The following is a 27,101-nucleotide window of genomic DNA, read 5'->3' as shown; positions in this document are numbered from 1 at the left end:
TGAGTAAATCTTATTCATCTTTTTTTTCAACTATTTACTTCTATTTATTGCTTGTCTTGCCATCTGAAATACCGTTTATTCAGATACTAATGTTACTATTCTTTTCCATAATTCTTAAATTTTGGTCACATGGTCCATCTCTTTATCCCTTTCTGATGCCTTTTGAGAAAGTTCCTGGATCTTCTTTTTCTAGCTCTCCAATTTACTTCCATTGTCCCTATTTAGCTATTTAACCCCTCTATTGAGCTACATATTCAAGCTCTATTTTTCATACTAAATATTTCCAATGAATTGTATAAATGACTGCTTTTTGTTTCATATGTCCAATCTCCTAACTGCATCTTTTGGGAATTACTTATGAGTAACAGAAAATCTAACTGATAATGGTTGAAGCAAATTAAACTGCTTACCTTTCACAAACAGCAAGAGATGTATAAGTGAGTGATTGCTGGCAGTTCCAAGTGTTAGGATCAAGGTCTCTTCTCCCCACATCTTTCCTTCATGGAGCCCAGATAGTGAGCAACCTCCAGCTATCTTGCAACTGGTAGCAGGAAGAAGGGAGGGCAAAGAGAAGGGAGAGAAAAAGCTATATATTTATCAGGCAAAGATTTTCCCCAGAAATCCTCGACAGACTTCTTATCTTATTATCTACCTTTGTGTCACACATCCAACTCAAACTGCAAGGTCTTCTTGATGATAGGTTTTGGCCTCCCACACTCTTATAGTGGTTGAACACATGGCAAAAGCTCATTCATTGGAAAGAACATTGAGGGAGCCAACCTTCAGTATCTGCCACAACCCTCATTTCTCTAAGATTTTATTTGCTTATTTTAAACTCTTTGTTTGGTTCATGTGTTAATCTAGTATACTTTTTTCCAAACTTTGTTGTGTTTTTAAATAATGTCAAACTTAAAATGTCTTCTTTTCCCCCCTGGTAGGAAATGGTGTTAGAGAGCTTAGCTAGTAATGGATTCCTCTGAGGAGGGTGTGAGCCCAGGGTCTTTCTGTAATGGAGAGGGGCAAGATACCCTTCAAGGGGAAAACCTCTAGTGTTAAGGGCAATACTTCTGGCACCGTTCCTTTGCAATCCAGCATCTCACACTAAAAATCATGTCATCTTCTTTGAAAGGAGAGGAATGGGAGGAATGCTCAGAGGGTGTCTGCACCCACTGTTTGTTTCTTTCCACCCCAGCAAGGCCTGGTGTTATCCAATATCCATTGCTAACGCCATCCTGGCAGCTGGCAAGCAAGCTAAAAAAGACAAGTTACATAGTGACAACTCTCTGGAATTGCTGAAAACCAGCAACCTCCCAATCTTTGAGAAAGTGAGAGAGAGAAATGGGATAAGGAAAATTTTAAATCCACAAAGTAAAAATAAATAAATTAAATAAATAAATAAATAAATCCACAAAGCTTGCTCTTCTTACCAAGTTTCTATTGAATAAATGCTCTTTAAATTGTGACAAGCTGTTAGTTGATTTTCAGAGTTCTGAAAAAGTTGATTTCTATAATTTTTGCCAGTGTTCTTGTTTTTCTGGAGGAATGCATTTTTTGAGATCCTTACTGCATCTTTCTGGAAGTGCTTCTCAGTATATCATTTTTAGAACATCTTTGTAAAAAGACAAATGTAGGTGTTATGGAGGTAGAAATAATATATGATAACCTACTCTTCTTCATGTCAAATATAATTAGCTTCATGATTTGAAAATAGTAAGCCAAAATGACATGATTTACCTATATTCAATAGCAAGCACAAAAGGAAAACAAGAAAAAGTACAGGAATAAATACATAGTATAGAGTAGAACAGCCATCTTCTGATTTTTGTTTTCTTAGACCCTTTCAATTTGGTTTTAATCAGTATGCAAGTCATTTTAGAATTATTCAGATTTTATTTGAAATTATTACATCCTTGAGGCCAAAACAAACTTCATGCAAGTCTCCCCCACTATCTAAAGTAGAGCATTCCTATGAACACTTTCATAAACTGAAATGGCATGAGGCAAGGAAGCAATTACCATTAATTTACATGGAAAAATACTTGAGCCTTCCCAGATCCAAAAAATAAGTTAACTTGGGATTTTCTGATACCTTAGGAAACGTCTTGCTAAAGGATGCACAAAAAACTCGAGATAAAGCCCAGATGCTCACAGACGCAGTTCAAAGCTATGGCAGTTCAAAGCTGAGATGCTAAGCGAGCGTGGTTCCGGGGGAAGGGGCTCTGTGGGACCACTCTCACCACTCGGGGTGAGCGCCGCCTCTGTAACTGCTCCTTGCAAATACAACACTGGAGGCGATTTTCACTTTTCACCTTTCTTCGATAAAGCAAAAATCCTCTTTGGATTTCTTTCAGTTAGTAAAAAAAAAAAGGGTACTAATGTAGGTCTTTCACAAAAGTGAAGTGGCATAATGTAAACTTTTGAAGGATGGTTGATAACTGTATTAGATTCGAAATAATCTGGTAGAAATGAAATGCATCTTTAAAAACTGTTTACCTTCATTTCTAAAAAGTATGGAGTTTTTCAAAATACTATGCTTATTCTGCCACTAAAGACAGCATTTGTCTTATTAGTATTTATTATACCTTTAGGAGTCCAAGTTTATTAAATTATTAAAATATGTCATACACTTAAAAGCGAGCAAGCTAAAACACAGAAAAATCAGATCAATTTGCATTTTTAAGACATCAGAGAGAAAAACTAAGAACAAAGCAAAGAAGTAATATGCAACCATTAAAAAAATACAATGGAATAAGTTGATGAGAAAGGAAAACCCCATTATAGACGAAGAGGACAGACATTGGCTTTCAGCAGAAAGAACAGAGTAAGCTAAATTAGTAAATTCAGTCTTGCCAGTTAGTTTGGTTCCCAAGAGGGACTCTGTCCTCCCTGCTGTTTTGGATGTGGCTTCCTCTCTACTACGATGAACTGTGGAGAGTCAGTTCTGCCAACACTCAGTTCATTTTCTGGGTTAGACACACTGAGTGAGGTAGCTGTTATCCAAGTGTATCAGCGGGAGAAGGTGAACTAAGGTCCTCCTATGCTGCCTCCTTTCCAGGCTCCTGAAACTAGAAAATTCAGCTGAACTATGCTGGTCAGCCATAATTTTGAGCTGAAGAGAAACAATGAAGAGAAAATCTATAGAACAATGACATGGTATGTGTTCTTGCCCTCTGTCAACACCGAGAATGAGGAAAGACCAGAACAGAGGGACTCTACGTGCAACTAATGAGCTCAAGTAAGACTACCTTGTACAGACTCTATTACTAGTTGCTTAACAATAGGAAACGCTCAATCTTACACTGACATTACGAAAAAAACCACAAGCAAATGTAGCAAGCAGTAAATAAGTGCTAAGTACTGTGACTTCTGGTTAGCTTCACCCTGGTGCAAAATCTGGCGGACGAAGTAGAGGAATTTCTGCCCAAGGTACTGAATGTTATTACAAAGAAAGAGAATGTGAACCAAAGGATACAATCAAGCCAAAAAATAAGGAAAAGAAGGGTTTTATTTGAAACCTAATGAAGAGGTGCAGAGAAGTGTCAGACTATGTGGCATCAGTGATTTCATAGAAATCTGACAAGTCACACTCCCTACGGGGTGATCCATCAACTGCTACTCAAAATGAAGCCCTGAGCATGTCTCCTTTCCCACAGCTCCATAACTGCCAGGGTCCACCTCCCTTGCAATTGCAAAAGCCTTAGACTTTCTCCTTTATAACCAGTCACCAGGGAAATAAATACGCAAGCAAATGAAATGAGATGTACTGGCTACCAAGTCTGAAAATCTGTAACATTACAAATCCTCCTTGGTTAATCAGTGTCCCTCCCCGTCTTTAGTTTGTCTTTAGGCAGAGCCTCTGTGACAGGTAATTTTTTTCACCAAGGACATTTTGTAAACCCTTCAATCTGTGCTGAAAGAGGTTAAGAGACCATAAGATTACTGGTCCATACCTCCAAAGACAAACTTTTAGGGGGAATAAAGAAAGCATTCATAAATTTGCTTTTCTTTGCTTTTCTTGGTATCTCCAGGTAAAATTTTGAGTCTGAGTATTTACATAGAAGATAGGTCATTAGGGTGATGAAGGAGAGAGGTGTCTCAGATTGTTAACTATGCTCCAAAATCTTCTAGGTGCATAGACTAGATTCCTCACTCCCCTCCAACTAGGTGAAGCCATTAAACATGAATGCATGTGATCCAAGTCCAGCCCATACAAACCAGCTAATCTTTTCTCCTCTCTTCTCTTCCAGTGGAGACACCCTCAGGATGAACTTGAAAGCCATTCCTTGAAGAAGGCAAGACTTAAATCAACCTCAAGCCTCATGATAAGTGGAAAGCAGCATCTCTGATCTATGGACCCTCTAAAGCCTATTACATGAGTCAGGAATATTCTTCTAATATGTTTAAGCCATTACTCATTTAAGAGTGTATTTATGATAGCAGTTCCCTACCCTAAGTATAGAGAATGACTGAAGTAGGAAAGCATATTGCAATGCGTATAAGCTTCACCTATATTAAGTGGTTTTAACTCCTTTGAGTTAGACTTTCAATACTTCACTCATTGTAAGAACACAGGCTAAGGTCAGTAAAATATCCTAAGATTCTAGAAGTTAATTTACTAAGTAAGCACAGAAGCTCAGTGAAGCCACAGCAATTGATAGGGAGTTCTGGTAGTGTTAACAACTTGTTTACTTCACTTCTATTAAGACTTCAGGTGAATCATGAAGGGATATTATCTCTTAAAATGTAATATCAATCGCTTCTCGGCCTTTTGGCTAAGATCAAGTGTAAAATGTAATATCACAGGGAAGACAGTGTAAGTAGTTGAAGAACATTGATAAAACTTAAATATTTGGTTATGGAATTGTATGTGGTGTTTGAAGGTTTCTGTTTGTGAAATGTATGTATTACAAATAATAATAATTACAAATAAAAATTTCAGAAACTGGAAAAAATGAAATATCACATTTCTGGACACGCTAAACAGCAATCAAAGGCTAACAACCACAGCTCTGGAGTAGGAAAGGGCTGCAAATCATCACACTATTAATCAGGACATCTAAATGCTTAATTTGTGTCCAACACTGTCAGAAATGGAGGAGAAGCAAAGGGCTCACCGTGTTACCTGAAACTGGATTCATCTCTTGATAGATGTCAAACCAAAAGACACAATCAAGCCAAAGAATAAGAGAAGGAAGGGTTTTATTTGCAACAAGTAAAGGATAACACCAAGGGAAATTTACCAAACCAATGTCTCCTCGAATAACCCCTTTATGAGTCTTCACAATTTCAGAAACTGAGGATGAGAAATCCAATATTATGACAAAAGATGCTCCCATTATTCGTATCACTCAAGAAATTCCGAGACTTTTGGGAAACTTTTGAGCCAGAAACCTTGGATGATTTGGTCACCTGAGTGATAAATATTATATTTCTTATGAATCACAGTATCTCCATACTATGCATTAGAAAGATATATATGTGGGTACAACTTAACTTCAGAAAAGCTTCATGGAGGATAAAAAATTAAGGTTTGGATATGGGGAGAAATGGTGGACAGACTGGAGAGAAGGGAAACCCATGTTTAACACTTCAACTGAGCTCCCAGCAGCACCAGGATTTCTTCTGAATTGCAGAAGAACTGATACCCAAGTCTTCCAAGGTATTCCTGGGCTATGCCTTAGCAGAAAAAAAAAAAATGTTGCACATGCAAGAGTTTAGGAATCTAGTTCCACTTTAATTACTTACTATTTGTATGACCTTGAACAAATCCCTCTGTGCCTCAGTGCTCTTTTTGCTGCTGGAATAGTAAGGCCAAGACTGCTTGTCTTACAGGACCAAATTGGTCAATGAACATAAAAACCCTAGGAAATATGGGAAGAGCAATTCACATGTAAGCCACTATTGTTGCCTTCCTCACTGTCTCCCCTGTTATCTGCAGAGGCAGGGGAGGGAACTGACACATAGATGACTTCTTTCATCTTTAGAATCATATAGCTGTTTGTGGAAGATAAGCTTTCTCCTACCCCCTTACCTAGATACAGGGCTGCACTGTGGGCCCAGGGCATCAGCCATGGTTACACAGTTCACTTAGTGTCAGACAGCCTTTGGGGACAATTTGAAGACTTCCTGGATGAACACATATCTCTTCATAGATTGGTTGTACCACCTGTTTCCATGGCAACTTTAGATACATTTCACATTCACCCACTTTCTGTTCCCATTCACTGTAATACCTCTTTAACAGCAAGAGACAGAAAGTTTAATAAAATAGAAGCATTTTAATAAATGGAAGGATAATTTACACGGAAGCTTTTGGCATTTTTGGAGTCCCTAGAGTTCTCTCTGTACGTTACAGTAGACTCGGAGTTTTTTGTTTAAGGAGAATGGAGGAAAGTAGATGCTTTTTATAAAATTTTTTATAAGAATGTTGAGACAACATTGCCACACAAATCCTCTGTCATGTTTTATATAAACAGACTGCTGACCAGCATTTCATTCTCCTTGATGTCCTGAAAGAGAAAATGCATATTCCAAGTCCTCATTGGCCACACGTACGTCTTCATGACTATCTCACGCTGTCCCTTCTTCCCAATGCCTGGTTGTGGTGGGAGGAAGTCCAGAGGTGGGGCAAGGATCACAGCCACACCAAGACTGGCCTATCAGGGTGCTGAGCAAGCTAACAACAATTCTATGAGGTAGTAGTGTTTTCTCCAATGTTCCGTTTAAGGTTATTGAGGCTCAGAATATCTACCTGACAGTGTTGTAAAGTATATAGTGACAGAGCCAGGATCCAAACACACTCACAAGTATATCTTGAGCATGTGGACTTGACCATATTTTGGTGACTGTACTGTCCACATAGCAGAATCATCATAATTCTGAACAATGATTAATGATTCTGGTTCTTAGTTTGGGTTCCTCCAGAAATCAGAACCTGAGGCAAAGACTTGATGCAGGTAGTTTATTTAAGAACTGAACCCAGGAAGCAGGAGCAAATAAGTGGGTATCGATAGTAAGACAGGAGAGAGGAAAACTATTGCAAGCTGTCTTTTCAAGGTCACAGATGGATTCCCCTAGGACGGATTCTTTTCTCTACCAGGACCTCTGAGAAACACATAGAATGCCTTCCGGAATTATCCAGCTGTCAATGGAAGGCTGGAACCTTTACACACTAATCTACCTCTACCTCCGTTGTCTGAGAGTTTTCCCTAGGCATGTTAACTCTCCTGCAATTTCTGGATGTTGTTTTGCACAATATAACAGGCCCCTACAGTCAGAGAAGACCCTGGGGTAAAGCCCAGAAAGACCCATACCTGGCCTCCAGGTGGCACTTGGCTGGGTTGAGTTGAGACTGAGCTATAGGAGACCTGTAGCCTTAGCCACTACTGAAATTAAAGCTGGACCCAGAGGCTATAGTCCAGGCACCAGCATGTGAGCTGTACTGTAAGTCCAGCATATTTCACAACTTGCTGAAATAACTATTGATTCATCCTTGTGATTTATACATTCATACAAACATGAACATGACCGTAATTACAGTTATGGAGCAGCACTATCACAATACACACAACTGACTTAGCAGTAGCTTCTCTGGAGCAGTGATCATGGCCTCAGTGTGGGCTCTGTGGACCTTGCTCTTCTCCTGGTCTCATCACTAGAAAGTCTGCATACACAAGTTCCTTAAACTCAGTGTCTTTCAGCTTCCTCACCTTACAAAATGGACATAATAAAATTCACCTCATAGTCTGAGGTGGGGCTAAATGAAATAATACATGTAAAGTACTTAGAAGGGTGCCTGGATATAGTAAGTACTCAAAGGGATGGATAGAATTTTATCAAATAATTCGCAATTATGAACATAACCGTTTCCTTCTCTCATAGCACGTGGTGAGTGCTTAAAAGCACTCTATGTCTTCCCATTTATAATTATAATACGCTAACCAAAGCTTAAAACAAAATAACTACAAGTCCAGAAACCAAACACCATGATGACAGGAAATTTCGCCACCCCAAGCCCTACATTTTCTTGGCACTTTGTCTCAGAATAATGAAAAGTGTTCTGTGGCATTCCTCTCTCTCACAAGCCACAGCTAAAGGAAAAGATCTCAAAGGCTCATATTCCCACCTGGTAAAAATCTTTTACTCTGATGGAATAACAGCTGGTTAGAAAGGGGGAAAATCAACCCACGCAGGAGCTGAGTAGCTTCTGGTCTCCATGGTAACAGTGTGTCATAATCTGACCCCTTTCATCACCTGATTCCCTTAGGATAAAGAAAGAGCAAGGAGACAAAAATCCTAAGACAAAAAAAAGTAGTCATTTGTGCAGTAGATGATGACAGGTCAGCAAACAGAGCCAGGAGGTGATTCTAACCACCTACCGTTACGTGACATTTCCTCAGAATTATTTTTTCAGTAAGGGTGATAGGTTAGTATTGATCAAGCAGAGCCTAGTTGAAATTACTTACCCCCTCCTACCTTGTACGCCATGGCACATATGTAAGATGGCATCCTGGGGATAGGGGACAGTCTACAGACAAGCCACCATTCATAGCAAGATAATTGGTCTCCACAGGGGTGAAATTTATGATACTTTTCTTCTTACCATGAGCTTTTGCTTGGTTTCTAGGAAAGATGTTAAACATCTTTTGAATGATCAGAGCTACATAGCTCAAAGGCAAGTCCAGGAACTCCTACATCAGAATCCCTGGGCGCACTGTACAGATAGATTCCCAGGGCCGATTGTCAGAGATTCTAGAAAAGCCAGTTTGGAGTAGAGCCAGAGAAGTTGTATTGAACCAGAAGCTCCAGGCATTTCCTGTGCACCCTACAGTTTGAAACCATTCAGAGCTGGAGGATTACTCAAAAATCCAACTTTAGCTAACTTTCCTTCACTCTGCTATCTATGTTGGCATTCAAAAGACCATTTATAAATGTGACAGATGCCACTTTTCTACAGATGACCTACAGAGATAATCCATTTTTGAGACAAAAAATATAGGGAAACCTTCAAAATCACTGAAGTGAAAGGGAACAAAAATCTATTTTGGAAAAATAACTGTAAGTTAAAAGTGAAAAGTGTAATCTTTGGTTTGACTAATTTCATTTAATTTCCTATATTGCCTACCAGTTATAATAATGCCCAACTAATCAGAGCAAAGAATACCTTTTATTTCTTATAAGACAGAATTTTTATGTTAAACGACAGAAAAAAACATAATGCTATAAATCACTACCTTATTTCACATCTGAAAAATTGAAGAAGTTACATTTAGATGCCCATCCAATTTTAATCATACGTCATATATTCAAATGTTTACTAAGAACCTATTAAGTGCGAGGTGGCACTTTATGTGCTGGAGTTAGAGAAGTCAAAACCCCTACCATGTTAGAGTTTACATTTTAGGAGGGAAGACAGGCAATATAAAGTTAAGTAAAATAGCTACTAGGTCACATGGGGAAAAGTGCTACAGAAAAATATAAAGCAAGGAATAAGAGGGTTGCAGTTTTTAATAACCAGTACGAGAAGACCTTAAAAAAGAAGATAGCATTTGAATAAAAATCTGAACATGATGAAGGAATAAGTCTTACAAATATTGGGGAAAAGAATGTTCAAGGCAGAGGAAATAACAAGTGCAAAAGCCAAGGCAGTAATATACTTGGCCTATCAGAAGAATGTTCCAAGGTTAGTGTGAGGGAAGGAAGTGAATGAGGGAGAAAGTAGTAGAAGTTGAGGTGACACATAACAATTTCAGCACAGGACGCAAGTTGTATGACCTTTGACATTTATTCCAATTGTGATGGAAAGAAGCTACAAGATTTTGCACCGAGAAATTACATTGACTGACTTATGTTTAAAAGGATCATTCTGGCATCTGAATTGAGAAAAGATTATCAGAGACACAAGGATAGAAAAAGGACACAAGGTAGAAAGTATTCCAGTCTTTCACGGAGAAATGATGTTGGATAAGACTAGACTGGCAGTTTTGGGGTGATGAAAAATGGTAAGGTTCTAGAAAAAACTTGAAGGCAGAGCCAAACGAATTTGTGAAAGAAGCAGATGAGATCAAGAAGGGTAAGTCATGGCTTTTTATTTGAGAAATTGGAAAGAATTTCCAAAATTGGAGCGGCATTTTACTGGATATGGAAGATTGGGAGAAGAAGGTTTGAGGACACATTGATATTAAATCATCTATTAGACAGCCAGGTAGCAATGTCAGGTGGACGGCTGGATCTATAAGACTGAAATGCAGGAGAGATACCTGGTTGGAGGTAGAGATTTGCAAATCACCAGTCTGGGTGCTGTTTCCTAGAGTGTGAGTATAAACAGAAAAAAGAATCTCAATGTCTAAATACTAGAGTACTTCAACGTTTGAAGATCAGGGATCTGAGTAGGAATCATCAAAAAGGGACTGAGGAGTGGCCAGGGAGGTAATAGGAAAAGAAAGTCCTTGAAACAAAGTGATGAGCACATTTCAAAGAGTGGGAGTGATCAAGATGTCAAATGCTTCAAAGTTGGTAGCATGAGGGCTGGGAACTGACAATTAGATTTAACAGCATGCAGGTGAATAATAGTCTTCACAAGGGCAGTTAGATATACTGGTGGGATTAAAATACCAGTTTTTTGGAATTAAAGAATGAATAGAAGAGGAATTGGAAAGAAGCAGTATAAAAATTTAATTTCAAAACTTCAGCTGTAAATAGGAGCTGAGAAAAGGAATGACAATGGAAGGAAATATGAGGTCATCAGAAGTGACTTTTTTCCCCTTTCTTTTCTTCCTTTCTTTAATATGAGATTTTAGGGTATATCTGCAGCCTAAGAATACTCAAGTAGAAAGGACCAATTTGAATACAAGGGACAAGAGGCAAGAATTACTGAGCAATGTCTCTGAATAGACAAGGGATGAGAGCTAATAGTCAAGTGGAGGCATGAGAATTTTTTCTCTTTACTAACAAATTGTCCATCTGTAACATCAGAAGAGAAAGACGCATCTAGCTGTGTGGAAGTGGTTGTGGAACCTTATAGAAGTTCTCTGCTGTTTGCTTTTTTCCTCTGGGAAAACAGATAATGAGCTCATCTGTAAGAAGGATAAAGAAAAAGAGCTTTGGAGGTTTGAGAAGAGCATATGGCTGGGAATTATGTCGTGGTCTAGGAGACTGGGAGGGAATGAATTTGAGAATTGTAATGCGACTATGCCAGCAGCACAGGAGGCCCCTTGATGAATGTAAAGTGAAACTAGTTAACCACTGTGACCTAAATATTCAGGGAAAGTGTAAGTTTAAGAGTCAAATTTAAAGGTTTGATTTAGCCATCATGAAAAACTCCCTAACTCATTTATGAAAATTCCCCATTTAATCTTGACAGAAATCAGTTTGAGTATTTCTCATTCTTCCCCAGAAGTGCTGAATCATTATTATTACCCCTGTATGCCAGATGTGAATTTTGGAGAGTTTATTGCTGAATATATTGGCATTTCCCTTTATAAGACAGTGAGGTATATTTTTTAAATACCTCACTTCTTCCAATTCCTATCCTTTATTCCATGGTATGAAAATCTCTATGGCATGATTTAAGGTGACACACTTTTTAAGTTTATTCCTACCAGTACCATGCTAAATGCAACTCAAAGGAAATCATTCTCAATCTTGAACTTTTGAGTTTACGGGGACCAAGGGCAGGACACTCCAAGATGGTCCACTTTAACATATTGGATTTTAAATAAAAGTTTCTTAAAAGAGCCTGTGCAAGAAAGGCACTCAGCCTCTCCTCTGTCCTCCTGAAAGCTGAAAAGAAATCTCCCATGTGAAGGTACCCCTCCCTGTACCAGGAGGTAAAGAGACATCCTAATCACCAGAGATGGAAAACTTAGAGCCAGGAAGGATATATGAACAATTCTTGTTACTTTTTATGAATTTACTTACCCAAATTTTGTTGGGCATTCCTTACTAATTGAAGCTTCCAATATTAAGTTTTCCTTTGTCAATTCCTCACAGATTTATTATCTTTGTCTTTGTCTCTTTTGTCTAAAAGGTATAAGAACTACCTGCCTTGGTCAATTCGTTATTCAATTTCATTATTGGGGGGTGCCTGAGTGGCTCAGTTGGTTAAGCGTCCGACTCTTTATTTCAGCTCAGGTGGTGATCTCAGGGTCGTGAGATTGAGCCCCGGACTGGGCTCTGCACTGGGCATGAAGGCTGCTTAAGATTCTCTCTCTCTCCCTCTCCCTCTGTCCTTTTTCTTTTTCTTTCTCTCTCTCTCTCTCTCTCTCAAAAAAAAAAAAAAATCCCTATGCACTTAATTAAACTCTGGGCTTTTTTCCTGTTAATCTTTTTTATGTCAATTTAATACTTAGTCCAGCTGGAAGAACTTGAGGGATAGAAGAAGAATTTTTCCTTCCCTTCAAGGTCTTAAATATTTATACCAAAGAATGATACAAAATTTCTTGAAGCTGAATTAATTTTAGTTCCAGACCATATGGCTTATTACATATAATTTACTAATGGCAAGAGAAATAAAACTCAAATTAACCAAGAAAGGATTTTACAGCTCAGAAAGTCAGAATGTTTTATATGAATCACAGGAATTCCTACAGTCAGTTCTGCTTCTGAGTTCTTCACAAATCATGAGTTTTCATTCATTGCTACTAATTAACACTCTGCTTCACATCTTGCTGCATTTCCCATTCATCCATTGGTTTCTGGGCAGTGACTCAAGTTAAGCTGTGAGAGAGAGGTATAGCTGGCATTTAGTGAAAAAACCTAGACTTATAGCTGCATTCTGATTTCATAGACCCCACCTGCTATCATCAAGAATGACAGCTTCTTCTGCATCTTCTCCATAGTTGATATGAGAGACCTGTTATCAGTTTTTCGAAACTTAAAGTTGGTAAGAAAAGGGAAGAGCAATATACCAATGCCCACTTTATGAGACTTAAACATATATATATTTTTTTCATTTTATGATATCTTACAGTTTTTTATTCAAGTGAATCTCCCTGTTTGTGACAGATTTGGGTCACATGTGTAAATTATCTAACAATGGGTATTTGTTGTTAGAGCCCTAATTATAGCATGTCCCTATACATAAGTGGAATTCACTTGGCCATTCTGGTAACATGATGCCATTTCAGGGGCTGCCTGTGTCTCGTTTGTTAATCCTTTGACTAATTTATTAAAAGGCTAGCCTGTGTGCTATGATGGTAAATAATTATTTCCAAGTATGTACTAGTTTCATAAAAATATTTCATATTTGCCTTTTAAAAATCTCTTCAAGATTCATTTACCAATTAACACACCATTGAATTGACATGTCTCCCACACTGTGAGTGCTCTGTGTCATTTTGATTAAAGTGTTACATTATAAAATCTTCCTTCTGATGATCCATTAAATAGAAAGTAGTTTGGATGCTGGATAAGAGCATGCCCTACACTGGGTATTATACTATATGTTGGCAAATTGAATTTAAATTTAAAAAATAAATTAAAAAAATAAAACTTGACTTTGAAGAATGAACCTCAAAGAAGGAAAAAAAAAAAGTATGCCCTAGAGTCAGGTTATCAAGCTCAGTCCTCACTGCAACTTTTGGTAGCTTTGTGATCCAGGGAAATTGACTTACAGTCTGTGAGCCTTACCTGTAATATGGAATAATTATAGCACACATGTCATAATGTCATGGTGAGGATTAAACACACTAAATCATATAACATGCTTAGCACCTTATGCCTAACAAATAGGAAGAATTCAGTAAGATGAGTTTTTACCAAATTTGTAGCATAAATATACTTATCCAGGCTGTATAATATATTGAAACTATTTAGAGTGAAGTGATTCCCAATTCTTCCGCTTACAAGTTACCTAACCTCTCTGAGGCTCAGTTGTTTCTCAGTTGTTAAAATGGGATAGTTCTTACATCAAGGAGGAATTCGTAAAACCTCCTATTATAGTTTTTGATACTTTTTTAAGTATTCATTAAAATTCCTATCTATATTAATTTGTCAACAAAATACTACAGAATGGATAGGTTAAACAACAGAATTTTATTTTTTCACAGTTCTGGAGGCTGGAAGCCCAAGATCAAGCAAGATGTCAGCAAGTTTGATTTCTTCTGAGGCCTCTCTCCTTGAATTGCAGATGGCTGCCCATGTCCTCACATGGTCTTTCCCCTGTACACACACATCCCTGGTGTCTCTCTGTGAGTTCTAATCTCTTCTTACAAGAACACCAGTTAGATGGGATTAAGACCCAACCTAATGGATCTTACAGTGAGTCTATGTTTAACTTCTTGAAGAACAGCAAACTGTTTTACCACAGAGGCTGCAGCATTTTACAATCCCACCAACAATGTGTGAGTTCCAATTTCTCCACAAAATCGCCAAACTTATTTCCCATTTTTAAAGATTATAGTCATTCTTGTGAGTATGAAATGGTGCCTCATGGTGGTTTTGATTTGCATTTTCTTAGTGATTAAGGATTGTGAACATCTCTTCATGTCCTTTACTCTATTTGAATGTCTTCATTGGAGTCAAGTCCTTTGCCCATTTTGGAATTGGGTTTTTACTGTTGTTGAGTTTTAGGTGTTCCTCATATTGTCTCAATCCCTTATCAAAATGTGATTTGGGAATATTTTTTCCCATTCTGTGGGCTGCCTTTTCACTTTCTTGGTAGTGTCTTTTACATAAAAGTTTTTAAATTTGATGATGTACAATTTATTAATTTTTTTCTTTTACTGCCTATGTTTTTGATATCATAATCATTAAATCATTGACCAATCCATAAAAAAGGGGGAGAGTTACTTTCAATTTATAAATGTGGGGGAAATATAGTTCAGGCCATAACACTATTCTTCATATCAGATAATTTAGATACCACAAAAAAACAAACAAACAAACAAAAAAACCAAACAAACAAAACCTAAAGAAATAGGAGTTAAATACTCCCATTATCACAGCCTGAAGAAAGAGAGGCATTTTTGTATAATAACTTCCTATTCCTACAATAAACTGTAAACTTTATTTACCTACCCCTGATCATTTCTTAAATCCTGAAATTTTAGGTTGTGGTTCTTTAAAAAAAAAAAAAAAATGGGGGTCCTTGGGTGGCTCAGCGGTTTAGTGCCTGCCTTCAGCCCAGGGCGTGATCCTGGAGACCCAGATCGAATCCCACATCAGGCTCCCTGCATGGAGCCTGCTTCTCCCTCTGCCTGTGTCTCTGCCTCTCTTTCTCTCTGTGTCTCTCATGAATAAATAAATAAAATCTTAATATATATGTGTATATATATATATACATATATATATAATTTATTTATGCATTTATTTAAGAGAGAGAGAGCAAGCGAGAGAACACGAGCTGGGGTGGAGGCCACAGAGGGAGAGGAAGAAACAAACTCCCCACTGAGCAGGGAGCCTGACTGGGGCTAGACCCTGGGACTCCAAGATCAGCTGAAAGCAAACGTTTAAACAACTGAGCCACCCAGGTACCCCTTAAATAGTGATTGTAAAAATACATCCACTCTAATAAAATGTTATTACAGTAAAACATTATATATTGACTCATATATTTTTAAAATATTGGACTTGTTATCCATAAGCAATGCATTTGATTAGCAAATTAACAATGTGAAGAAGAATTAGAATACTGTTAACTGAGAAGAATGTTTAAAAAATATAACAGAAAAAAAGAAAAAAATAAAAAATATAACAGGATTTTTTTTTAACCAGAATTGATAATATTAACTTGCCAAAAACAACTTTGGCAAACATATTCCCTTCCCTACCCAATAGTCATTCACTCTCCTTCGTGCCAAGAAACCCTCTTATGTTCACCCTTCTTCAAGAAGCCTTTGGCCACAGGGAAAGTTGAACTCTCCCAGGCCCTGAGGGTGAATCATGACTGGCCTAAAGGGCAGCACAGTCATTCCACTTACCTTTATAGTGATTGGCTTAAGTGTAGATCAATGAACCTGATGGGAAGTCGGCAAAGAGCTCTGGAATAAAGGAATATAAGAAAAGGCCACTTTCTTCCCAGTACTGTAATATGAGGCCATGATCCTTGGAGCTTCTGCCACCACCTTGTCCTCCAGAACTAATTCCTTTTTCCCTCTTCTAAGACTATGCACAAAACAGAACAAAGTCTCTGAAATCAGAGACTAACCGTTCCCAATACAGAAATTAATTTTTAAAAGAAATTAATTTTAAAGAACTGCTAATTGTTAAATGAATAGGAACTAAAAAGGAATCAGACTTTATACCATTATAGACTAGTTCCCTCTATCCCTCACCCCACCTCCAACTACTATACTTAACTATTTATTATTGTCCTCCATACAACTTGATTTTTGCCTATTCCAAAATGATTCAGATTGAATAGTGACTATTATATGCTCACTTCAATGTCCAGATTTGTGCTCATAATCTCTTTTAATTTACCAGTGCTTATGGGATGCCTGGGTGGCTCAGCAGTTGAGTGCCTGCCTTCGGCCCAGGGCGTGATCCTGGAGTCCCAGGATCAAGTCCCACATCAGGCTCCCTGCATAAAGCCTGCTTCTCCCTCTGCCTGTGTCTCTGCCTCTCTCTGTGCGTCTCCCATGAATAAATAAATAAAATCTTTTTTAAAAAAAATTTACCAGTGTTTCAAGATTTGTCATGTGTCTCCTATATGACCCTATTGTCTATCTATCTGTGATCCAGCATCATTTCACAATGGTCATTTTCCTTGAGTTCAATAAAGTTATGGTTCTTCATAACTCCTAAGAAAGATAAATTTACCCATCATTCTGTTTTCAAGGAGCTGGGAACAAAAGATGTGACAAAACAGGTCAGAAAAAAAAATTGATCATGTTGACTATGCTCTATAACCCAGTAATCACACAAACCAAAGTGGCAAGATGATCACAGAGATCATTTGGTGACTGGACTCATTACCTTAAAGAGCAATTTAGTAGGAAAGAACAGTTCATCTTGTTCAGTGAATGGGAAATGTCGGAGTTTAATAGTTATCACTTTTATAGCATCTGTGGCCTAGCATACAGGAAAAAAAAAAAGAATCATGAAGTTTAAATCCAGGTGATAATTTATGTCTGGTAGACACATTATTAAGTAAGCACTTAAGGTTTTAATTTGAATAAGTTAACGCTCCCCTCCTGGACTAATGCTGTTCCTATCCACTTTTGAGGGAATGTGAAGGAGGAGAGAAATAGTGAAGAAGTGCGAGGAAGTTTTTTGGTCACCAGTTGACAACTACTCCCACTTCTTGCACTGATTCTAAAAAGCTCTGAGAGTCATATCATCTCTGAAGAAAAGGAATTTACGTTTAAAATATGGAAGATTATTCTTCATCTTATATAAAGCAAATTTTTCTTGGCTAGGCTATAGACTTAGAAGTAGCTGGAATACCCATTCTTTACAATAGCTAGAGTAATGACTTTTATCTTCAAGTCTTCATGGAAGCTCTTGAGCCAGTAGAAAGGACAGACAGATGGAAATCCCCAGAATCAGCAGTAGTGGAACAAGAAATGGTTTAATGTTCCATTTAATGGCAGTTCAGGGGCTTTAGTGTAATTACACTCAATATTCTTATCTTCAACTTTCTTAAAAATACACCTCATATTTTAGAGCAAAATTAGAAATATAAATTAGCATGAAGAAAATAAGAGGCAGTATGGCATACAAGATAACAGTAAAATTCCAGGATCAGACACAGTTGAGTACAAAACCTAGACGCTCACATTTCTCGCTGTGTCAACTGGGGAAGCGATTTAACTTCTCCAAGCCTCAGCATCCCCATTATATTAGAGGATCTAAGCATTTTTACTTCAGACCATTGATTTAAAGATTACATGAGATTATGCATGTAAAGCATTTCCCAGAGTGCCTGCGGTTGCTAAGCACCCAAGAAATAGTACTGATTATTGTGCTACGACTACTAATGATCTATATCCCCATCTCGCAAATAAGCACTATTAATGTTTTGGCATGTAGGCTTTCATTTTATTTTCTATTTGCATACTTCACATATTTTTTTATTCAGTAATGGGATCATACAATGCCATAATGTCTGTAGTTCATTTTTTTAAAACAATCTTCCCATGTCGATAAAGTTCCACAATATAATTTCCAGTGGCTACTTAATACTTTCTTTTATAGCTCTACAATAATTTATTTCACTGATCCTCTTATTGCTGAGCCTTTAGGATGCATCCAAATTTTGCTATAATAAGCAATGCCATGATAAATAACATTGCACATAAATACTTCAATATAATCCTCACTGAGTTAAAATTCTAGAAGTGAAATCACTAAGTCAAACAAAGTGAATGCACACTCTCTGAGATTTTTTGACACATTTTGACAAATTTTCTTCCAGAAAAGACTCCCACTGAGAATATGTGAAATTCTCTTTTTCTGAAACTATCCACAGCACTAGGTATTATAATTTCACCTTCAAAGAGAAAAGGCATTGCCAATATGATACCAGTGAGAAAGTGTTTCATTGCTGTCAGTGTGAAATAAAAGCACTCTATTGGCTAACTAAAATCTTCTAATTGCTATGTTCCAATTGAAGTTTATTCTGGAGAAGGAATTGACAAACTATGGCCCACAGACCAAATCTCACCTGCCGTCTACTTTTGCACATCCACAAGGTAAGAAATGTTTTTACAGATGAACACTTGCAATCAATTTGATTATAGGCCATGCTAACTTGAACTCCAATTAAGCAAAACGTTATTTAAAAAAATTCAGGGACACCTGGGTTGCTCAGCGGTTAAGCATCTGCCTTCAGATCAAGACGTGATCCTGGAGTCCTAGGATGAGTCCCACATCGGGCTCCCCTCGAGGAGCCTGCTTCTCCCTCTGCCTATGTCTCTGTCTCTCTCTCTGGGGCAGAATAAATAAATAAAATCTTAAAAAAAAAATCAATTCTTCTCATTAGCCAACCTGTATTATGAAAACTTGTATCCAACAATCATTATTACATTTTGAATTTTTTCAAAACATTTTGTGGAAATTTGTTTGCTTTCATATTATATAATTATCTGCAAAATAGTCTCAATTTTGCACCGTGGCACACGAGGCATAAAATATTGACTATCTGGCTTGTTTATAGAAGAAAACGCCAACTCCTTTTCTAGAGTCCCAAATACAAATATGAAAGCAAAATGTGTTTTTAAGGATTTCACCTCATATTAGAGTGATAAATTTATCAAGGATATTCATTTATTCCACATAACTGTGATGCTCAAACCTGGAGTTATCAGGTTTCCTCAGAGATAATCTTGGAAGAAAAAAATGAGGGCAAGGAGAAGCCAACAAGTCCTCACACTTCATTTTTATTGCCTCTTCTTTCATATCTGAGTTCCAAATAAGATTTCATGCAAATAATTAGTACCACTGAAAAAAAAAAAATCCGAAAACTACTTCCTAAGTGAAACAGGGCTTCCCTTATGCCAAAAACTTCTTTTACGTATCTTCTTCCAGTGACCACTGAGAGTAGGCACTTCCCAAGAGATCCCAGTCAACCTGCTTTCAAACCTAACTGCTCTGCTTTTTAAAAGGTTATATTTCTGATTGATGAAAAAGGCTAATGACCATTACAAATAAATCCATATTGGTACTGGTAATTTTTTTTTCCTTTCAGGAAGAAATTAATCTGATTCACAAAACTATTTCACACTTAAAGCTGTTTAGCAACTATTCCCACAGTAAGAGAGGCAAAATGGAGTTTAAAAAGAAAAATAAGCAGGGGTGCCTGGGTGGCTCAGTTAAGTATCTGGCTTTTGATCTCAGCTCAGATCTTGATCTCAGAGTTGTGAGTTCAAGCCCCATGTTGGGCTCCACGCTGGAGGTAGAGCCTACTTAAAAAATAAATTAAGTAAGTAAATAAATGAAAGGAAAAACAAGCAAAGAACAGAAAATGTAGGCCTAACTTTCTTTTTTCTGAGCAATTTAGGTTGTGAGAGTAAACTACACTGAAGCTACTCCTTCACTTGTGACAAATGTAATGAAATGGTTAGGAACGACAAAATAAACACAATAGGGACCAGGTTGTTTTTTCCATTACCTATGACTTTCTTGATGATTGTGCATTTCCAGAAGGTTTAGCATAATTGCCTCTTCCCCCTTCCTGAAGCTGCTTTAGATACATCCTGACACATTCACACTTGGTTAGCTCTTCTACCCTCCGGGTCAGTTTGGCAGGAAAATTCTTTCAAATAAGCAAGAAAGAAAATTGTCTGCTCTTTACTGGGTATAAGTTATTAAAAATCAACAACAAGATAATGTATCAATTCCATAAGGGGAACTTCAGGCGCCAGAATTAAAATTTATCTAATAGGTTCATATCAAAGTTATCTTCATTCTGCAGTCAGATAAATCAAGACCATGAGAACATAATCAGTCGAATTATCAAAAGAGTAATGGTGATAATGGCAATAATAGCTAAGGTTTGGGTGCTTTCTGTGTAGTCGGCCATGAGTAGGTCATGAGAACCAGATTCGACTTTTTTTAATTAAAATATAATGGACATATAACATTATGTTACTTTCACATGTACAGCATTTATATATACTGTAAAATAACCACCACAATACAACCAGTTAATATCTATCACCACACACTTACAAATCTTTTTCTTGGTGGTTCAGTCTGTTAAGGACACTCTTGATCCTGGCTGAAGTCATGATGTCAGGGTGGTGAGATCGAGCCCTGTGTCAGGCTCCATGCTTAAGATTCTCTCTCCCTTCTCTTTGCCCCTCTCCTCTGCTCACACTCTTGTTTCTCTTTCTCTCCCTCTAAAAAAATAAAATAAAACTTTTCCCTTAAAAAAATCTTTTTCTTATGATGAGAACTTTTAAGATCTACTCTTAGCAACTTTCCAATATATAATATGGTATTACTAGCTAAAGTGACCATGTTCTATATTGTATCCATGTGACCCCTTCATTTTATAACTAGAAGTTTGCACCTTTTGACCATCCACTGACTTTCAATAAAAATAACACCCACTCACTATAATCAGGCCCTGTTCCGATTCCATCATATGCATTGATTGATTGCTTCCAGTCACTGATGGGGTAAGGCACCATCGCTATAACCATTTCACAGACGCAGTTTAGCAGATTGCCATGCTCACAGAGCTACTACAAGTGGATTGAGAATGTGAGTCTACCCTCTTGGTTCCATCCATGATGGTGTTCATCTACAACCTTCTTCTGCCTTTAAAACCTGCCTGATGGGAGGGAAATCAGAAGATTATAGAAGGATAAGCTCTAGTTTCAACCATCACTAAAATGGCACATACAACAGTTTAAAAACAAATGAAATAGAAACTGTGGAGAGTATAGAAGGAGGTAACTACTACAAAGGGGGCATTTGATCCCCATCTAGTATCTCCAAAAACTTTTAGAGTAAAAACCAGGAAAATGAGCTCCCTATCAGCCTCAGTACTTTGGACCACTAGACAGATGAGAGCAGCAGCCCTCAGATGTGGCCAAGCTGAGGGGATAAGCACAGGAATCCACACCTCCCAAATGCTGGTGCAACCACAACACAGTAGGTATTGAAGATAAAGTGGCAGATGTTAGAAGAATGGTAAAAATTGAAAGAAAGTAGCCACTGTTTCTAAAAGTGTATTCAGAGTGATGCTAATAAGAGCTCTACAAATATGGGGACAGGTTAGGAGATTTGATAATATGGGGAAAAGCTGGATCAAAGAGTTACACAGATTTCTTTCCTGAAAGACTGCCCGAGTCTTTGATGAACTAAAGTGAATTTCCATTATATGACTGTAATATGCAGCATTTCCTAAACTTTTTTAAATCCAGCATTCTTTTTTTTTTTTTTTTTTAGAAAAACATGTTAACATTTTGTAGATTGCCCACTCTCCATAGAACACTGGGTGAATGAAGTAATCAGCCTTTTTTCTTTCTCTGGGGTACAAATGAACAGAGCACATTGTTAGGGGGAAGGATTGGTGCTGTGGGCCTCAGGTCATCACATCCCTGCACCCTTACATGTACCATAGTATCCTAAATCAAAAAAACAAGACTGCCTTCTCAGGTACAGTGCAATGTGATCCATAAGCAAGACTATTAAAACCAGGGGTTCAGGGTGCCTGGGTGGCTCAATTGGTTAAGTGTCTGCCTTCAGCTCAGGTCATGATCTCAGGGTTCTGGGATTAAGCCCTGCATCAGGCTCCCTGCACAGCAAGGAGACTGCTTCTCCCTCTCCCTCTGCCCTTCCCCCTGCTTGTGCTCTCTCACTCACTCATTCTCTCTTAAATAAATAAATAAAGTCTTTAAAAATAAATAAGTAATAAAACTAGAAGTTCACGAACTACCTGAGTTGGGGAGGGAACATGAATTACAGACATTATATGCGTCTATTTCTATTATGTGGTATCATATACCACTGTCATATGGAAAGAGTCTCTGTCATGTTCATCAGACATTCAAATAATTTCACGATCCAAAAAATCTTAAGAACCAACTGTACTTTACACAGTAAAAATAATCTTTACAAAGGTGATATTAACACTGAATTCTAGATTCTGCTTATAATTTCAGACAAATCACAGTTTCTCTGGGGTTTAATTTCCTCATTCAAATATTCTTTATCCTGTGTACTGTGTAGAGTTAATATGACAATGAAATAATGAAATAAAGAAAACTATGAAGAGCATAAAGTGCTATGCTTTATGCTATGTTATTATTATTATAATTGTAACATGCAATCACATTTCCTCCATCAGAGGTAATACAGGAAAAGGGAAAGAATCCATAGCATTTTGGGTAATGTGTGTCTGAAAACCACCACAAACTACAAAGTAATGGAAATCATCAAAGAAAAACAATGTTAGTAATGAAAATTTTGTTTGAAATTTTCTTTGAAAATTTGAAAATAATGTTCTTTGAAAATAATGTTAGTAATATTCCTGCTACCTATATATACTTTCAAAGACAGCAAATCTAGCATGATGGTGGAATCTTAAAAATACCTTCAATTAGAATTTTTTATAAATGGTAACAGTTCTGTGGCCTTGTTACTATGAAATAGAAACCATTCACCCTCCCTAAGTGATATTCAGAAAATAAAGAGGCTTATAAAATAATGAGGTAAGTGTCCACCACTCGCCAGACACATTTCATGCATGGTCCACTTAACACCCTAAGATAGAAATTATTAGCCCTGTTTTACAGATAAGGAAACGGAGGTTCGCAGAAGTATGACCAACTTCACACAGCAAATACATATCAGAAGTAGGATTAAATGTCTGGTCTGTTTGATTCCAAAATCTTTTCCCATTCAGTGAGTCTGCTGTTTCTATATTTTTTAAAGAAATAAAATAATTTTAAAAATTAATAAACTAAAAACAAGTGGTTTTGGTGACATAGATGAAATCTAAAAGTGTAAGTAGCTGAAAATAAGCTCATAGTAAATATTTAACACAAAAAAACATTTCTATAGTTTATCCCCAAAACTTACTTTTTTAAAAGATTTTATTTATTTATTTATTTATTTATTTATTTATTTATTTATTTATGAGAGGCACAGAGAAAGAGGCAGAGACATAGGCAGAGGGAGAAGCAGGCTCCATGCAGGAAGCTGGATGCGGACCCAATCCCAGGACCCCAGGATCATGACCTGAGCCAAAGGCAGATGCTCAACCGCTGAACCACCCAGATGCCCCCCAAACTTATTTTTATAATTACATACATAGGAGAAATTTCAAAAGGAAAATTACTTTTAACAGAAGTACTACTTAGTAAATGGTAGTGTAAATGATACATGAAAGAAATAGCATAATATCATTTAAAATAGCAGAAGCACTTAATGGCTAATATTGATTGATTAATTGATTGATTGACAATAGATCAGCACTAAAAAAATACAAGAGTTATATTTAATAAAATGTTCTCTGCTCGATATTATCTATTTTTGTACTGAACTTGAAATAGCAATTGCAAGTTCTGTATTTTAAAACCAGGTTGAAGGATGATCTAGTTTCTTTGCACCCTCTGAGTCCTTTTTAAGAAAGTTTTTTACCTTCACAAGTTCTGTGTAGGTACCTCACAAATCATTCCTTTCAGCTCTGATAAACAAAGAATTCAAGGACGACTCTTCCCACTAGTTTACTCTTCAACAGGAAAATAGCACCTTCAAAAATACCTTTTCCTGAATATCAATCTACTAACATTTCTTCAATGGACAAATAAATAAGGTGAAAGCACACACCAACAACATCTCAGGATAAAAACATAGTTTTGCCAGCAGATCATTCAAGCCCATGACCCATAACACAAATGGAAGCAGGACAGCTAATAAGGAGTGCCATCTAGAAATCAGGGGCTAGATAGCTTATGAGAGCAATTTTTTCCTCAAAACCCATGTCCCATTCTCCTGTGGAGGTGTGAGTTAGCTCACAGCTTAAAGACACAAGGAAACCATGCAAAGATGAAGAAGTCATAGGAACCCATCCTGTCAGCAAAAGGCAGAGGGGACCTGCAGGATGTGGTCACTGCAGCCCCTGTACCTGAGCAGGGAAGTCTAGCATTGGCAACTACCTGGGTTGTACAGGAAGGGGAGATGTGACAGACCAGCTTTTCAGGGATGATAGCCCACCTCAAAGTCGTCTTTGATTTTCCAGGCCTTGTGATCTTAGGCACTTTATCTTTTTTTTTAAGATTTTATTTATTTATTCATGAGAGAGAGAGAGAGAGAGACAGGCAGAGGGAGAAGCAGGCTCCATGCAGGGAGCCCGACGTGGGACTTGATCCCGGCTCTCCAGGATCACACCCCGGGCCGAAGGCAGCACTAAACTACTGAGCCACCGGGCTGCCCCCTTAGGCACTTTCTTCCCTCTTTTCCTCTTGGGGATTATGTCCAACCACAAAACTTTCCAAAGCTTCTCTCCATCAAAGCAGTGTATAAAAATAGCTATGTCTCCTCAGGCCTAGAGAGCCTAGGCCCAAGAGCCAACTCTAGGAAGTGGAGAGCAAGTGCATAGACCTGAAATTGCTTCTTTTGTTTCTACCCAGCAACAATCTAGCACTCGCTAAAGCACTAAGTAAAGAATGCATAATGATGAAAACCTAGCAGGCAGGTCTGTTTAGTCTCTCATTGAATGCTGCTATCTAAATAGCAGAGCATTGGTCATGAAGGGGCTTGACTCCTACTGATGGGAAGAGCAAGATACCACCCTTCCTTCTGGGTTTTTCAGAAGCAGGGCAACCTCGGGTTAGAAATAAATAATTTGCCTCTTTTTCCTCCTGGATTTTTATTTTAATTTACTGTAAGAATTCTAAATATAAGATTTACCCTCTTCACAAAATTTCCAGTGTACAATATAGTATTGTCAACTATTGGCATAATGTTGTACCACAGATCTCTAAAACTTATTCCTCTTGGGGTGCCTGGGTGACTCAGTCACTGAAGCGACCAACTCTTGATTTCATGGCTCAGGTCATGATCTCAGGGTCCTGAGATGGAGCCCCGTGCTGGGGTCTGTGCTCAGCATGGAGTCTGCTTATCCTTCTGCCTTTCTTCCTGTTCCTCCCCCGCCCCACTTGTGCTCTCTCTCTCTCTCTTAAATAAATAAATACATAAAGTTTAAAATATATATATTCCTCTTGCTTAGCTGAAACTTTATTCCCATTGATTAGCAACTCCCTGTTACCCCCTTCCCCTTGCACAGACAATCATAGTTCTCTTCTTCAATTCTATGATTGTATCTATTTTAGATACCCCTAGATAAAATGCCTTTAAATAGATGGAAACATTCAGAAATAAAACATAAGTGTTGGCAAGAATGTAGAGAAGAGATTCAGATCTCTGTATACTGTTGATGGGAATGCAAAATGGTGCAGCCACTGTGGAAAACAGTATGGAGTGCTTCAAAGAATTAAAAATAGAGCTACTATATGATTCAGCAATCCCATTTCTGGGTGTTTATTCAAAAGAATTGAATCAGGATCTTTAAGAGATATTAGCATTTGCATGTACGTAGCAGTATATTATTCACAATAGCCAAGACATGGAAAAGATCTAAATGTCCATTGGTGAGTGAATAAAGAAAAAAATTCTACATAGATATAGCAGAATATTATTCAGCCTTAAAAAAATGAAGGAAATTCTGCAATATGTGACAACAGGAATGAACCTGGAGGACATTATGTGAAGTGAAATAATCTAGTCACAGAAGGACAAAAAAATATATATATGATTCCTCTTGAGATAAGACATATAGAGAAACTTCTGGGGGACAAGTAGAGAAGGGTGACCAGGGGCAGCATGTGACAAGAGAATTTGGATTGCAAATGGGAACACTAGAGAGGGATGAATCAGTTTGCTTTAATTGCTAGTAATTGAAAGCAACTCAAAGAGCTTGTACAACTAGGAAAACTGGCATTACACACATCAAGAAGCCCCAAGGAAGGGAGACCTCAAGGAGAAGGTTTGTTAATCCAGCCACTAAGGATGTCACCTCACACCACATTTCTACTTTCTACTTTGCTTCTTCAGGACTCACCTGGGCTTTCAGGTTATTTCCTCTCAGAGTCCCAGGATGAGCTTGCCGAGGCTGCCATAACCAAGTACCACTGACAGGGTGGCTTAAACAACACAAATGTATTGTCTTGACAGTTCTTGAGGCTAGAAGTCCAAGATCAAACCCTGTATGAGGTTGGTTCCTTCTAAGGGCATGATGGAAAATATGTTCCACGTCCCTCTCCTAGCTTCTAGTTGTTTGCTGAGGATCTTTGGCATTCCTTGGTTTGTGGAAGCATCACCCCAATCTCTGCCTTCAGTTTGTCCTGGCAGTCCTCCTGCATGCACATCTGTACTCAAACTTCCCCTTCTTAGAAGAACACCAGGCATACTGGATTAGGAACCTACTCTACTCCAGTAGGACCTCATTTTAACTAATTACATCTGTAATTATCCTATTTCCAAATAAGATCACATTCTGAAGCACTGGGTGTTAGGATTCCAACATAATTTTGGGGGGGACATGGTTGGGGAGGAGACATAATATGATCTATAACAGTGGAAAAACAGCTGCTCCAAATATCACATCTAGATCCAATGTCCCAAGGAAGTAGAAGCTATCTCTT

General features: G+C 37.7%; 1 long non-coding RNA gene across 11 annotated transcripts in view; it reads right to left on the bottom strand.

Moving 5' to 3' along the window:
- The window catches only part of LOC102154226, a 135,686-nt gene extending 126,972 nt beyond the window's left edge, over positions 1-8,714 (bottom strand). For 7 of the 11 annotated variants that reach the window (XR_005382754.1, XR_005382756.1, XR_005382750.1 and 4 more), the window contains exons 1-4: positions 8,126-8,237; positions 5,746-5,861; positions 1,428-1,609; positions 411-541 (exon numbers count right to left, since the gene is read on the bottom strand). This is a non-coding gene — a long non-coding RNA (uncharacterized LOC102154226). Of the gene's footprint in view, positions 1-410; positions 542-1,427; positions 1,610-5,745; positions 5,862-8,125; positions 8,238-8,602 lie in introns of those variants that run through there. The other 4 variants (XR_005382745.1, XR_005382746.1, XR_005382749.1 and 1 more) reach the window with 3 other exon arrangements.
- Positions 8,715-27,101: the final 18,387 nt, after the last annotated feature.

The sequence above is a fragment of the Canis lupus genome, chromosome 32 (assembly GCF_011100685.1).
Source record: "Canis lupus familiaris isolate Mischka breed German Shepherd chromosome 32, alternate assembly UU_Cfam_GSD_1.0, whole genome shotgun sequence".
Lineage (NCBI taxonomy): Eukaryota > Metazoa > Chordata > Mammalia > Carnivora > Canidae > Canis > Canis lupus.
The sequence above is the reverse complement of the archived record's forward strand: the minus strand, read 5'-3'. Positions and strand labels throughout refer to the sequence as shown.